Here is a 15,074-nt window from a genome sequence, read left to right on the forward strand (position 1 = left end):
CAGCGATAAAACAATCGTGTATCGATAAAAGAAGTCGATGACGAAAATATGCGCGAAACGAACGAGAGAATTTCGACATTTCTATTATTATTTTTATTGGCCACAATGTATGTGCGCTTGTATTTGCAGTTCATAATATTGCATTTTGGAAAAAAAATAAATGTTACGATTTGAAGGAATCCTTGTGAGAGAACACGCTATAAAAAATAAAATAAATTATAAAAATAGATTTTAATTTATAGCTTCACACTCAATGAATTTAACAATGAAATAAAATCTTGTTTGTTAACTTTTAACTCATAAAGTTACAGTGACCACACCCACTTTGAATGCATTATGTATGAAGAAGACGTTGAGTATGATAGAGAATTCAAACATAAAATGTTCTTTTTTTTTTTAAATTAAATTTAATAAAGTAAAATATAACTTACTCCCGAAATAAAACCAGTATTTATATTTTATTTTAGCGATTTCAATATAATAAAAAAATATATAACAATGTCGTAATGACACACGTAAATTAATGCATAAATTGAACCCGCAACTAAGAATAAATCGTAATTTTATAAAAATTATTTTTTCTAAATTGACACATTGTAACTTTGCGTTCTAAAGCTTACACAGCAATAGAATTGGATGTTTCTACGACTTTATAGTAAAGCTTGTAGAAAGAGAGTGCACTGGAAGAGGAGACGAAAAAAGAGACGAACTCGTACCGACTTTTCTATTCCGGCGTGTTAAACGCTTTCTTTCGGAAAAACGTTTAGCTGGTTCGGCGACTAATGAAGACGGACTGCGGCGATTGAGAGTTAATAAAATCAAGATACGGTGCAAGAGAGAAAACGAAAGAAGCACATTGCCAAGGATATATAGAAAACAAAGCGCGGACGTTTGTAATCTCTCGATCGGAGCTGTAAAAGGGCCGAGAGGTGAAGGAACAAGGACAGTATAGGGTGGATAGGTAGGTAGAAGGGGGATGGGGTGGAGAAAAAGGGAGAGAGGTCGTCTCGCAAGTAGGTCGGCATCTCACGGCTCGATATCGCGTCGAACCGCTCTTTTGTGTCTTCCGTTAAATTGGGTTACGGGAGTGCTGTCTTCTCGGGGAAAAAAAGTGCCCTTCGTGTTCATGATTACAAAGGGGACATTCCTATAATCGTTGAGCGTATCCGCGCAGGATGACTGATGGCATCTCGGATTACCAATGGGATCTCTCTCTAACAATGTGACACGTTGGCAAATAGCATATCTCATTTTAATAAGACGAGTGTGACATTTCGAAAAGTCTATTATTTAGAAAAAGAAAGTTGCCGAACTAGATCTGTAATATTGCAATTAACAATTTTACATATTGTGTAGTTTTACAGTATAAATTTCACTCATCAAACTCTGTCGGAATGGAAAGTGAAATTGAATGAAAATACGTGAAAAGATTTCAATTTTCTAAAAACTATTTTTTTTTTTATTTATTTTATAGTTATAAAATGAGATTCCTGATAGATTAAAATTTCTTGAATTTCTATGCTTTTGAGCTTATTTTTTCATCAACGTTGAAAGCAATATTTTCTTAAAATTCCTGAAAAAATTTCTTAGATGTACGTGAATAAATACAAGAGACACTTTAAACACATATTTTTAATTTGTCTATTTAATTGCAAACAAAATTTCTTTCTGAGAGATCTTTATAAAAGTTTTGTGAACTGTTTACTGAGAAAATACTGCTACTATAGTGAATTCTTTTTGGCGTAATAGATACTTATCTCGATATTAATAAATAGATGTGTTTTAAAGTATGCGAAAGGTAGCGACCGTGAATCGTAATGCAAAGAGAGAGCAAATAGCTTTCCTCGAACTTCAGATTTGTCTGCGAGTGCAATCTTGGCAGACGCAGAGCAACAATGCCGGAGAATCTGTGGCACTCGAAACTGCCGGCTGCCACGTCGGAAGATTCGCTCTGCATTTGCGACGATCTGGCGATTCTCGACGACGCGTTGCGATATGCATTCATCTAGCAAGGGTATGCGGTTAGAAGGCTTGAATAAGGAAGAAGCGCAAATCTGATTCGCATATGCGTATGATATAACGTTTCAAATTCACGTCTCATCTTTCGATTATAATCATATGTGTCAAAGCACGTGTAAAATAAAAAATAAGAATAACTTAATGTATTTTCGAATCGTTATTACATGTTTCTTCTTTTTTTTAGCAGAGTATTTAAAAAAAGAACAGAAGTGTAAAGATTATCGCTATAACACATGACATATATGCTCATTTTATTGATAGAAAGATGTGAAGTGTCAAGAAAGTATTCTCTTTATTTTAAAAGAATCTTTCGAGGAAAAAGAGAGATGAAAGAAATTCTTTTTTGAATTGTTCTTAAAGGAACGTTACGTCAAGGGTGTTGAATGAATCAAATCACCAGATGAGAGAACCATATAAGAAAAAACGATAAAATGCCGGAAGCTGACAACTTGAAGTTTCTAAACCATGATGGTGCTTACGTCGCACGTCATTTGGAGTTGTAGTTCCTCTCACGCAAACAGAAGTTTGGTACTTTTACTAGAAGCTTTGTGATACTCGACAGCCGCACGGAATGAAAACGGGAAGAAAAGAGAAGAATAAGAAAAAGAATCTCGGATCTCAGCCGAGATCTCATACCTACAACGTGTTTTGATTCTTCGCTATCGCGCAACATTTTTAGTAAAAATGGATTTGAAACATTTCAAAATCTAATTTCTTATCGCTTATAAAAGGTGAATTATGTGTGTATGTGTGTGTAAACAAAATCTTTAATTTATCATATTCACTTATTATTAATCTTTAATTTATTTCACTATATGCATACACAATAAAATTACCCCAAAAATTTATACATTTTCAATATATGTATAATTATATTATATAATTTCTGAACTTACACATTTTTATGTTAATATTTAAAAGTCATGAGCGTTCCTGCGTATAATTTTATAAATTCTTTTCCTATATCTTGACTTTTTAATTAGTTAATAATTATAAATATTTTTACGTTCATGTATTTTTTGCTGTCAAGGCAAGCCGTAAAATGACCGCATAGATCTTTGGGCTTTCTTGTCAAAACTTTACTTGTAATCGCCAAACCATCGAATCGGCCAACAATCCTATATCGCGATAATAATAACATATATATGCATTATAAAATTCCTATCGAGAATTCGTGCCACGAAATTGGTCGCTTCACCTCTGGTCGTGGCCAACCGCGAGACTCGAAGCGACTCGCATTCGATCGATAGGTCGTTGCATTCCGTGTGCAGGCGTTCGTTTCGCGGCCGATGCAATTGCGCATATACAAGCGTCCTAATCGGCAGTTCGTGCAGCTCGATTCTCGGCCACGAATGATTGCACGAAATCAAGGCACGGGACTAATTTGCGACTTCAGTACGCGCGATAATCCGACAACTCAAAGCAGAACCCGACAATCCCCTTAATAATAATTAAATGCCATTTTCGTGGTCGATCGGATTATTTTCGATTGCCGGAGAAATACGTGAATACATGCCAGTCTGTTTTCGCTGAAATATCGGTATTGCGTGAACAGAAGCATTAAAGCAATGCTTAAAAAAGGGGAAAAAAAGACCCACTCCATAAAAGAAGCTGCTGCTAAAATACAGTGGATTCGAGGGATATGTATATATATATATATATTTTTTTTTTTCCTTTATATCTTTTATATAATATAGATATTATTTTATTATAATATATTAAAATAATTATTATAACTAAAATATAATAAAATAGATTATAATTAAAGTTTTTATTATATTGTGTAAGAATATAAAAGAAAAATATCACTTGAATCTCCTGAAACTACCTTAGATGTCTTAGACGTCCAGTTTCTTCGAGAAGAATGAAATTCTTTTTTCGTTGGCATTATTTTAACGCTTACTCTACACGCGATATCGATATTTTTGTAAAGCTGAAATGTATTACAGCAAATGTATTTTTTTTTCACAGTTGTTGAAATATAAAAAAATATAATATAAAAAATTAATATTCTTAATTATATTGTATACGCTGTATATGTTAATAAAAAGGAAATAGATACTCCCTTTTTTTCTTCCACAAATTTCTTTTCTCTCTATACTGATTAATAATTGATTATCTTTAATAGTAAAATAGACAATAAACTAAGCAATTTAATCTCTTTCTAAAATATAAGATAATTATTTACATTTATTGGAAAATAATATCATATAATTTACCTAACTCATTTACTTTAATATAATTAAAAATTAAAATATATTATAATATCTTAAATTATGTGCAAGTACGACAATCACTTATTTATGCCTGAGAAAAAAATTTCAAATAAATGCATTCGATGATTATTAGTTTTCATGTATAAGTCATGTACGAAACGTAAGGCCATCAATTCTATGAGGATCACTTCATTCCTCTACTTTCAAGCCGCATCGCATACCACGACGTCCAACTGTTCGATTGAAAATCCCAATATGTCGACCCTCATCGACACCACCGACATATTCTAAGGCTTTCCTTTGTCATTCCGATGTGTTCTAGAATTCGAAGGACCCCCTCGCCCATGCACACGCATACCTCAGTGACCCAATAAGATGAACGGATTAATGGAAAAGATTCAACGATTAACCATTTCAAATTAAAAAGACAAAAATTAAGAATTTTCTGTTGTATTTATAAATTCTAAAACATTTCGAATTTAATATAATGTCAAATTAATTTGTGGAATTTTGCCGAAAAAGAGCGGTATTGAAATAAGGTCAAAATTTGCCTGTTAAGACGAAATCTATAAAATTGATTTATCTCTATTTTTAGACTTACTGAACTCGAAGCTTTGTCGAAAAATTGTCCAAAGTCCTGGGAATTTTGTAAAAATGCAGTTTTTCTACAGAAAAGCCTCGTTTTGTAGCAAATATTTTTTAATGAATAAATGGTAATTGTGAACAGGCAATGTGTCACGGTCACAGTATTAATATTAGTTTGTCAGTTAGACACAATTTTTTTTGTTTAACACTTATATGGTTTCATTTCGATTAATCTATTCTCTCAAAGCACAGCTAGACTACATATATCATTTTATTCTCATTGCATGAGCGTAGAGCATTTTGCTTATTAAATCTTCTTATATTTGTATATGTATATTTAAATATACCTACTTATTTTGCCTTAACTATATCCTCGCAGTAAAAAAAAAAAAATATGTATGCAAGAATAAATAATGGAAAAAAAGCAGCGTGCAATAAAAATATGAAAGCGTAAAAATATAAAATTTCGGCAAAAATTAGCGATTGTAGCACCCCCATCTCATTTATCTCTTTTTCTCACAAAAATATCAATAAAAAAAGACTTCTATTGTTCACACAGTTACCATTTGTTCATTAAAAATATTTGTTGCAAAACAAGGTTTTCTTGTAAAAAAAAAAAAAAAAAGACTACATTTTCACAAAGTTCCCTGGATTTTGGACAATTTTAAGCTATATATTTCAGTTTAGCAGGCCGAAAAATATAAAGATAGACCGATTATATATATTTCTCTTACAGGCAAATTTTAATCCTATTTGAACGTTTTTTTCGATCTAAAAAGATCCTTTCTCATACTTTCTCATCGTGGATAATTTGTGTATAAAAAGTCATGAAAATTTATAATAAATTATAAATATTAAAAAATTTAGAAAACTATCACTTATCTCGGTGTCTCGAGTCCACTTTACACAACACTTAAATGTTACTCCGTTATTTGTAAAATTCGCAATGAATGGAGAATAAAAGCTTTAATTGTCTAGGAACATCCCTTGCGCATCCTGTGAATATCGCGCGATCCGCTTAGGAATATCCGACGGAAATTTATTTTAGCGCGTCAGCATTAACGGGCGCATCCTACATGCAACAGGTGATTACATGCGTTCGGCAAATATCGTCCAATTAAACGTCACCGTATACCAGCGGCTTTCGACACGATGACATAATTTTGATGACGCAGTGTGATTTCAAACGCTTCCGGTAAGCAAGGATAACACGTGTTAAGCGAGATAATCGAAAGCTTCTACTTGATGTGGAAACAATCGCGTGAAATATCGATATTAAAATTATTATTTTTTAAATTCTTTATTATTTATAATTTTATTATAAAAAAAAATATAATAATATAAAAAAAATAATATAAAAATAATAATAATATTCAAGTTAATATGCCAAAATATAACAATTATATTAAATAGATTAATAATCTATAATTTATATAAATCGTGTTAATTTGTTTTAATTATTACTCATATAGGTGCGAAAAGTTTATTAGCCTATTTAATTCGATGATTTAATTAAGGATGAAATTTTACGGAGGAAAATGAAATACGATTGTATAAATCTTATAATGGTTTCCAAAGCAATTTGGATTGTACATCGACGGTAATTTATTCCAATTTTCATATACTCGTATTCTCTTGAAAATAAATTTGAAGCGCATATATAGAGAGACCACTGTTCTGTAAATTTGATCTTCCATCTTACATTTAACTTTTAGATTTTAATTCAGAGTCCAACCTAGATTCAAATACGATTCAAATGACATTTATAAAAGTCGCGCAGAGCGTTTCAATCGAAAAATGCTGCATTAACAAAACGAAATCGAGATAACCCGCCTCATCGATGAAATTTTCATGATGCACATTGATTGGCAATCATATAACTTTCATATTATGATGATAGTAAAAAATTTTTAATATTATTAGCTCCACCAAAATTACAAACAGTTACAACCGTAGAATAAAAAATAATATAAATTCATTCTTTTTGATAACGTTATATTACTTTCAATGAAAATTATCAATATGCAAAAATAATATTATTCATATGGGAAAGTACAAATATTTTGTTAATATAATAGAAAGATCAAATATAAAATTAATTAATTAATTTTATCATTATAAAATTCTAGTTTTTAGCTAATAATACTATAAATCTCTTATAAAAAATTATATTTTTGTATTTTTTTTTTTTTTTATAAAACGAGCTAGCGCTCTTTTACAAGACATTAAAAACGTGAACTGTTTCGCGTCTAATTCTCTTCGAAGATAACTATAAGTAGATAAACACTACCACTAGGCAACCTTGCGCAGAATGCAGGAGTGTGAGTCGGAGTTACGCGTGCCCGAGCTGTTAAGGTAAGCATGAAGGGAAGTATTTCTTAATTAGTGACAGCGTCTCTCGAACGGGGCTATCTCGAGGTCTTGAGTTGAGCCGCTCCCTCGAAGCCGTGCCCCTCACGGCTCGCTCGTAGATCACGATTTGCCCTAAGTGCCCTAAGTTCTATGTCGACGTCGGTGCCGATAAATGATCGTAAACGGCTCGTGATATAAACTAGTGCCAACGGCGCAAATTGACGGGTAGCTCAAGAGCTTCTATTGTTCGTATTTATACTTAAACAACGCGCAGCCATGTTAATGATAGATTTATTATTAAAAAAGGTATATATATATTAAAAAGTATCTAAAATATTTTTCGTTATAATTATTCAAATCTGCATATATATATATATATATATATATATATATATATATAATTATATACAATTATTGCGTGATATTTACATTCTTTCTCATGTGCATGTTCCTAAAAAAGGCATAACTATTTTCTTAATTTTTATCAGTAAACTTTCGGCACATATAATGTAAGCAAAGATTAGCAGAGAAAATATATAACAAACATTCAGATAAAAATAATGTGTGCGCTATTGGAGCGATTACATTAGTGACGTGACTGAAATGTAAAATTCTTCTCGATATGAAAGTCTGTCTTTATTTTTATTAAAGTCAAAGCTTCCCATGCCAGTCTCTGCATTTCTAAATACTTTCATTATTTGGATCACGCAAAAATACGCGGACAAAAATATTTTCATGAATATTATTTCATCCGGTCTCTCACTCTCGACACAGCTTCTACCGCAAATGTTTGCATTCGTTGCATTTTAATGTCACCGTGAATCTCGATCTAAACGGCGAGATTGAGGCCGCTGATATCGACCGCAATTTTTGCTCGAATGTAAATACTGTATATTTAGATGTATGAGAAAGCGTGAAAATATTGGTCGATTACATATGCATTGTATAAAATATCTTGTTTTGACAAGCTTAAAGCAACAATTTTTCCTTGTTAGTAAAAGTTTGTATATGAAAGACTATTCTCTTTTTTTATTGAAGAAAAAAATGATATGATTCAACATGTTTAATCTGCGATAACATACAAATTATTTAATAATAGATACGATTAACAAACGTAGAGATATTTCTAGTCAAAAAAATTCTTTCTTTTGAAAAAAAAAAAAAAAGAATATAAGCACATGATTATTTCTTCGATATCCTACAGTGCAGAAAAAAAATGAATTTTGCGTAAATAATCGTGTTTCTATCGTCAGAATAAACACAGAAATTTGTTTCGTGTATTTAAATTATTTAAAATATCAAAATTGTAAAATTCATTGAAAGTACACTGATTTCAGCGCTCAATACAAATGCTCTTTGATAATGGTCAGAATAAATGTTATATGTGATTTTTCAATTTTGCGCTTTTCAACATCATTTCACCGCAGGTCAGCCTGTTTATTGGATTTATTTTCGCAGGATACGCTTGGACGATTACATGCCAATTTTGCATATTTCCATTGTCACAGACTGTAAGAAAAAAAGAAAAAGGACATTATGTGACAATGAGAAAGAGAAAAAAAACAATTTTGTTCTCATTGCGAACCGATGTACGATCAATAGCAAATAGTACTTTCTGAGACATATGATTTGTCTTACAAATAATTAAATTGATTCAGCGATATATTAACGATGCAATATAACAAGTACTCATTTAATTTCTACTTATTATTTTCTTTTTTTTTTACTTAGCACATTTATATATAATTCGTCATCAAATTACAAACGATAAATAAACAATTATGAAAATAAATAATAATTATTATTATTTTTTTATAATTTGAGAGATTAGTAAAATTTTTAATACAATATATACATCTGAGGAAAAAAATTACTTCATGCTTCTAATTCATATTTATTGAAAGAATTTATTTTTAAATATATTATTGTGATAAATATTTTTCCATTATATCCACTCAATCAATATATTCGATCGCACTACATATTAGAGATACGTACGAGACGAAGAGCCATCTGCCTCCGTGGCGCAATCGGCTAGCGCGTTCGGCTGTTAACCGAAAGGTTGGTGGTTCGAGCCCACCCGGGGGCGATATTCTTTTGTACCATAGCATTATAAATCGTGTAATAACAATGCTGTTCGTCAAGAAAATCAATTCATGTAACTGCAGGTATGTACAAGACAACATTATGCCCTCGAATAAGGTTAAAAGCGCCGATTTTTTTTTTTGTTAATAGCCGAACTATCAACGCTAATCGATGGCGACATGGAGGCTCATAAAAAAAAAAAAAATATTTTAATGTTGTTATTTCTAAAAGAAGAAATTTATTTTTAACAAAATATTTATATTTATTTTCGGTAAGTTTAGCAAGCGGAGAAAAAGTCGCGAAATGTTATACTATTACTGTTTGTAAAACATTTACAGTTGGAAGAGATCGATATATGTATGTATGATAGAGATATCATCCTTTCGTCGTTAGTACTTTGTCAAAATATTTCACTAAAAATGCAATGATTCAGCGTAGTCAACATATCGGAAGAGCTCATGAAATATTTACGCGAGCGGATCGAAACTTGCAAAACCTATCTAGTCGCGTCTTAATCGCGCGAGCACGTGCACACAAAATACACATCTTATTCACACACACACACACACACACACAACATTCACATATATACATTTCTCACAAGCATGTTTATAAGGAATGCGATATAGATTGTGCTGTATCAATATTTCATCTATTCATCGCTAGATGTCGCAAAGAGACTGAGTTAAACTCGTAAGAAAGAATCACTCAGCAATACTATATAAAGGAACTAAAGAGGTTCAAAAATCGGTCATCAGTAAGGATATTACTGATCAAAACAGCAAGTGATGAATAGCTGGAGATGATTCATGATTAAACTCCACCCTGGCACCGTGGAATCGCAACTGCGGTTGTCAGGAATTCTGATGCTGCCCTGATGACTCATTCTTTTTTCGATTAAAGTAACTTGCAAGGATAAAGTTGATAATACACTCTGATTTCATGATAAGAAAAAACAATATAATTTTGTTTTTTATCTTACAATAATTAATATATTTTATTTATTCTTCATTGTTATATTTGAAATGTATATTCAAAGAAGTAATTTGTCAAACTAAATATTTGTAAAAAAAAAAACTGAGAAAAAAATTACATAAAAATATTTTGTTAAATCTAAAAAAAAAAAGTTTAGACAATTTTTATATTCTTTTTCTATTTTTTTGGTTCTAATATATAATAATGTTTTAATATAAATATATCAAAATAAATAGAAAATTAATAACTAAATTAAATAAAAAGTATGTATGTCAAATATGTGTCAATAATTGTATTGCAATATTAAACGTACAATTATTAATTAAACCTTTTAAATCTTCAAACAATTAATTAATTAAACAATTAATTAAAATTGCGGCAAGTCAATGTATTAAAAATTTTTAGAAATATATTTAGCAAATTTATCAAACGACAGTCGTCATATTATATTCATTAAGTGTATTTATGTCAACTTTTATAAGGTATCTAATTTTTCTCGTCTCGAGAGAACTATGTCCGATAGTAAAATTACCGTAAACTAATGCAATGCACGCAGTTGCATGGCAGTCGGTTAACCAAAACTCATTAGAGGCCGGCATCGCGTGCGTCACGTGTCCGGAACACGCGACATGTTCGACGGTTTCACGGAGCGGAAAACGGGATAGAAACTAGAGACAATGCGGCAAAAGTTCACGTGTTCCTCGTTGACAAACAAAAGTTAGAGAACTCGAGCAAGAAGACTCCTTAATATCCGTAAAAAGAAATTTACATCGTACGGATAGTCGCCAGACTGTTGCATGTGAAACGCTGATAACATGATATCAAGTGCAGTCGAATTTTATATTCACCGAAAGTTACATATCCAAATATTGGAATTTTGAGCAGTCACGCTTTACGTGACATTCTTGTAAACACAACATCTGTATTTTAATACGGGATTTGCTTTTATTTTTCTATGCAATTCTATAATCCGATTGAAAAAGCTTGAGTTATAAATAAAAAAAAAAAAATAAAAACTTGAAATAAAAATGAAACATGACAATAAATTTAATTAATTTATAAATAATAATTTATACTTATAATGTTTCTTTTTTTTCCAGTTAGTTTGGCTTTTTTCAGTTTTTTACAAGCGGAATCATTTTCTTTTTGTGAATATATTTTTTGGACGAAAAGAATCTCTTTTATCGTGTTTCTGTCGAGTTGCAGCAAAAAGCCTAGCATTTTACAATCGAATCGACTGCCTATTAATGTGAACTTCCGATCGTTCGATAAACTTCATTTTGGGATTCGGCGCGTTTGATCTGACGCGAGTCAAAAGACTGGGGTGACAAAGAGAATAACGAGTCGGTAAAGAGACACAAAGGAAACGAACGAGGAAACTAATTACTTATGAAGTCGAATCCATATCAAGCAAATGCGAGCGATAAAAAAAACAAATATCAATGAATATCAATAAGAAGAATTATTTAATTAACAATTTTATAAACAGTAATTTTATTAAAAACACAAAAAAATTAATATAAGTTTTAATAAAGAAATGAATTGATAAGAACGATCGTGAAACACAAGTGCAAGCCTCGTAATGGAACGGAGATTAATGTGAAAAGAAAAACAAGAAAGAAAATAAGAGGTCGTATCAAATCTGAAAACTTATTATATGCGTAGACGAAAAATGGCGAAGTAGGAAGTATTAAAAAAAGAGAAAATACAGAGAGCTTGTAATTCTATACTCGTTTCTCCTGTTCCCTCGGGACTATAATTCTCCGCTTTCACGAAAATCTCACCTCGAAGCGTCGCTCGAGAGAAAGTTTAGTTAACTCCCAGCAATCTTCCCTTTGTTCACAATACTTGCGAACACCGTTTTCGTTTCATCTGTCTCTCTCATCCGGCTCCGAGAGGGTCGGTGTTGCGTTTATCGGATGTTTCGGAAAAAAAAAGGTACACAAGAGAGAAGAGAGAGCGGCATGCGAGCACTTCGAAAGTGTTCGATTTCAGAGATAAACCGTTTGGTTTATGTATTACCACGCAAATACTGCCAATGTTCTCTTTCTCTCTGCCGAATAGTCGGGCTTTCAGCCACTTTTCAACCCTTTTGCCGAACCGAATCCCTTCCTCTCTCTCTCTCTCTCGGATACCATACTTAAATCATCGGCACAGCTTCTTTAGCCGCGGCTGAAGCTTACTGATAGGCTTCTCGAACCAGGCTCGATTACTCCGGTCTTCTTTGTCACGGTAATGACTTTCTACCCTCTTCTTCTTTTCCTTCTTCGGCACTCACATACGTATGGCGTCTCCACCCATACTGATCTTTCTTCCTCCAGGAATTTTTTAGCATCAACTTTGTAAGTAACCCAATTCCTTCGTCATGGACGACGGATCTCCACTTCGCGACTTTGCGCGCCCTCATTTTATCGATCTCATGTTTCCCCTCGTTCATTGTTGTTATGTCAAGCGATTGCATGGATTCGATTAAAGATTGAGTAAATGATCGACGACGATTGAGCTTTTAAGAGAAAACAAATTTTTTCAAGAAATTTATCGTGAACTTCAATTTTATCAAAGACCAAACGAAATTATTTGCAACTATAGTTTAATAATTTTAATATATTTTCTACATTACAATGATTTACACAGCATCCAAAAATATTCTAATCAATAAATAAGTTCGCGTAAATCCGTGCTTACATGTTTATACATACGAAATTAATTTTTGATTAATAAATAAATAGAATGGGTATTTAATTAAAGATAAAAAAATAAGATTAGTGATATGTATTTCCAAGTATTCCCGGTTGCTCTAGACTCTCTCGATAACAAGAAATTTATTTAAGCTCGCCGGTAATATTATTTATACTTAAAATGGTTATATTTTATATTATTAAAACCGTTTTTATAGGTGCGAGTTTTCGCTGTATTTTTTTTTTTTTTTTAAACCCCTATAGAAGTATAACATGATTTGGAAGAGAGAAAGGGGGAGAGCGCTACATTACAGGAGTAAGCGTTACGTGAGATTCTAAAAGGGTAGGGCGGTATTCTTGAAAGAGAGACGCTACGAACGAAAGCTACGACGCGCTGACAAATTGAGTTTTAGACCCCGCCGACCCCCTGTGTCCTTCCATTCCGATGGATTTTTCCCACGGGTCAATGGAACGGCTTCCTCTATGGGATATCACGTACGCCCTTTTGCCTTTCGCAAGACGACCGATGGTCACTTTTCCCAGCATCGCTCAGTAAGTCATAGTGTTAAATGGAACATGATGAAACGTAATGACTACCTTCCATCTCTGACTCGTATAAGGTAATATCATAAAAATAGAATAAATGAATAGCCCGACTTGTTCAATAATTCATCCGCGACTTATCGTAAATTATGAAGATATGTAATGACGGCGATATTTAAAGAAAAATAGATTTTGCAAGCATAAAATTTTATATTCTTTTAATTAATTAGTTTCTGCAAAACATGTATGAAGGTGTAACTTGAAAATATGAGTTAAAGTTGGAAGCAGAAAGTAAAAATTAAAATTGTGATTAATATATTTTCTATTTAAACCTCATATAATTTTCTGCGAAAAAATATTAATAATACTAACAATAAATGGGGAAACTAAAATAAGAGCCATGGCGCGGTTACTGCCACTTACAATTACTATCGTTAGATCTCTGAGCCTTGCTGAGCACTGCTGTTATTATTAAAAATATTAAACTTGTATCATTTTTGTAAACTGATATTGTTAATAATTAATTATTTATATTTTCCACAATTTTTATTTTCGAATTTTTGATTAATATGCGTGCTCTACAAAAAAGAATCTGATAATTAAATCAATTCTATTGTCGCCATTAATTCGTTACGGCAAAAATATGTTCAATTTTTCTCGAGATAAGTCGAGGGGACTAATAAAATCTCCAGTGCGAGCATCATAAAACTGAGATCTATGGTCCCGATCTGAAAGAGTCACGCCCCGTTAGCGATTACGACCAAAGTCATTTTATCTTGTTCTATACAGCCGACTAGATGGCAGTCATCAAGACGTACAAGTTCATCCCCGTAGCGTGATAACAAGATCAACTTTCGGCCGCTATGCCAGATAGTTGGAGTGATACATGGATCATTAGAAGGTCGGGTCGCTCGTTATCGTCGTCGGTTATCATCGGCTCGCTCTGATAATCCAGCAGCTCTGTGCAACCTATGCGCTCGTCGCAATGGAGCGTACAGAAATTTCGCCAAGATGAGTTATCGAGAAGATGGGTTTGCCTAGTGGTATCATATATAGGATTCGCTCTTCGTCTGAAATATCCCCTTACAAGTGAACTCGTGCACAAGCTCTCATTTACAGATCCCGACTCTCCCAGCTATTGTTAAATGTTTCATATACCAGCATAAAATTTACCGAGATCTCTCATCCTATTCGAGGAAGTAAATATTAATTTCAAGCTTGCCCTACAAAGTATTGTCATCGTCATATTATAGTATATATTGCTAAAAAATTTGTAATTTTTTGTTTACAATTAAAGCAAGCTGTTTTATATATGTTTAAATTATTAACATAATTCTTTCATTTTTTACTTGTATGTGGCCAAAAATGTTAGGAGATGATTTCATCTCCCAGTAAAAAATAAACTGGAGAAAGGCGATAACAAGAGCAGGTTTGTGGTTTTTTAATAATTATTCTTTTAAAATTATAAAGAAAGTTTCTTTCATTTATCAATTGTGATCAAGTTTTACTGAATGTCGAAACTTTGGTGATGCTTCTGGTTCGTTGAAAAACTCTCCGAAACCTCATTATGACGAAGAAATGTTCTCGATACGGAGATTAATTACTCTCAAGACGTGCAAAA

At 32.3% G+C, this 15,074-nt stretch overlaps 1 protein-coding gene and 1 non-coding gene across 10 annotated transcripts in view; one reads left to right on the forward strand and one right to left on the reverse strand.

Annotated features, from left to right (window-relative positions):
* The window catches only part of LOC126857955 (acetylcholine receptor subunit alpha-like), a 68,464-nt gene that overhangs the window by 24,843 nt on the left and 28,547 nt on the right, over positions 1-15,074 (reverse strand). The window lies entirely within an intron of this gene.
* Trnan-guu (transfer RNA asparagine (anticodon GUU)) lies at positions 9,188-9,261 on the forward strand. Its single transcript has one exon. It is a non-coding gene; the product is annotated as a tRNA-Asn (tRNA).

This window comes from Cataglyphis hispanica, chromosome 2, assembly GCF_021464435.1.
Source record: "Cataglyphis hispanica isolate Lineage 1 chromosome 2, ULB_Chis1_1.0, whole genome shotgun sequence".
Classification (NCBI taxonomy): Eukaryota; Metazoa; Arthropoda; class Insecta; order Hymenoptera; family Formicidae; genus Cataglyphis; species Cataglyphis hispanica.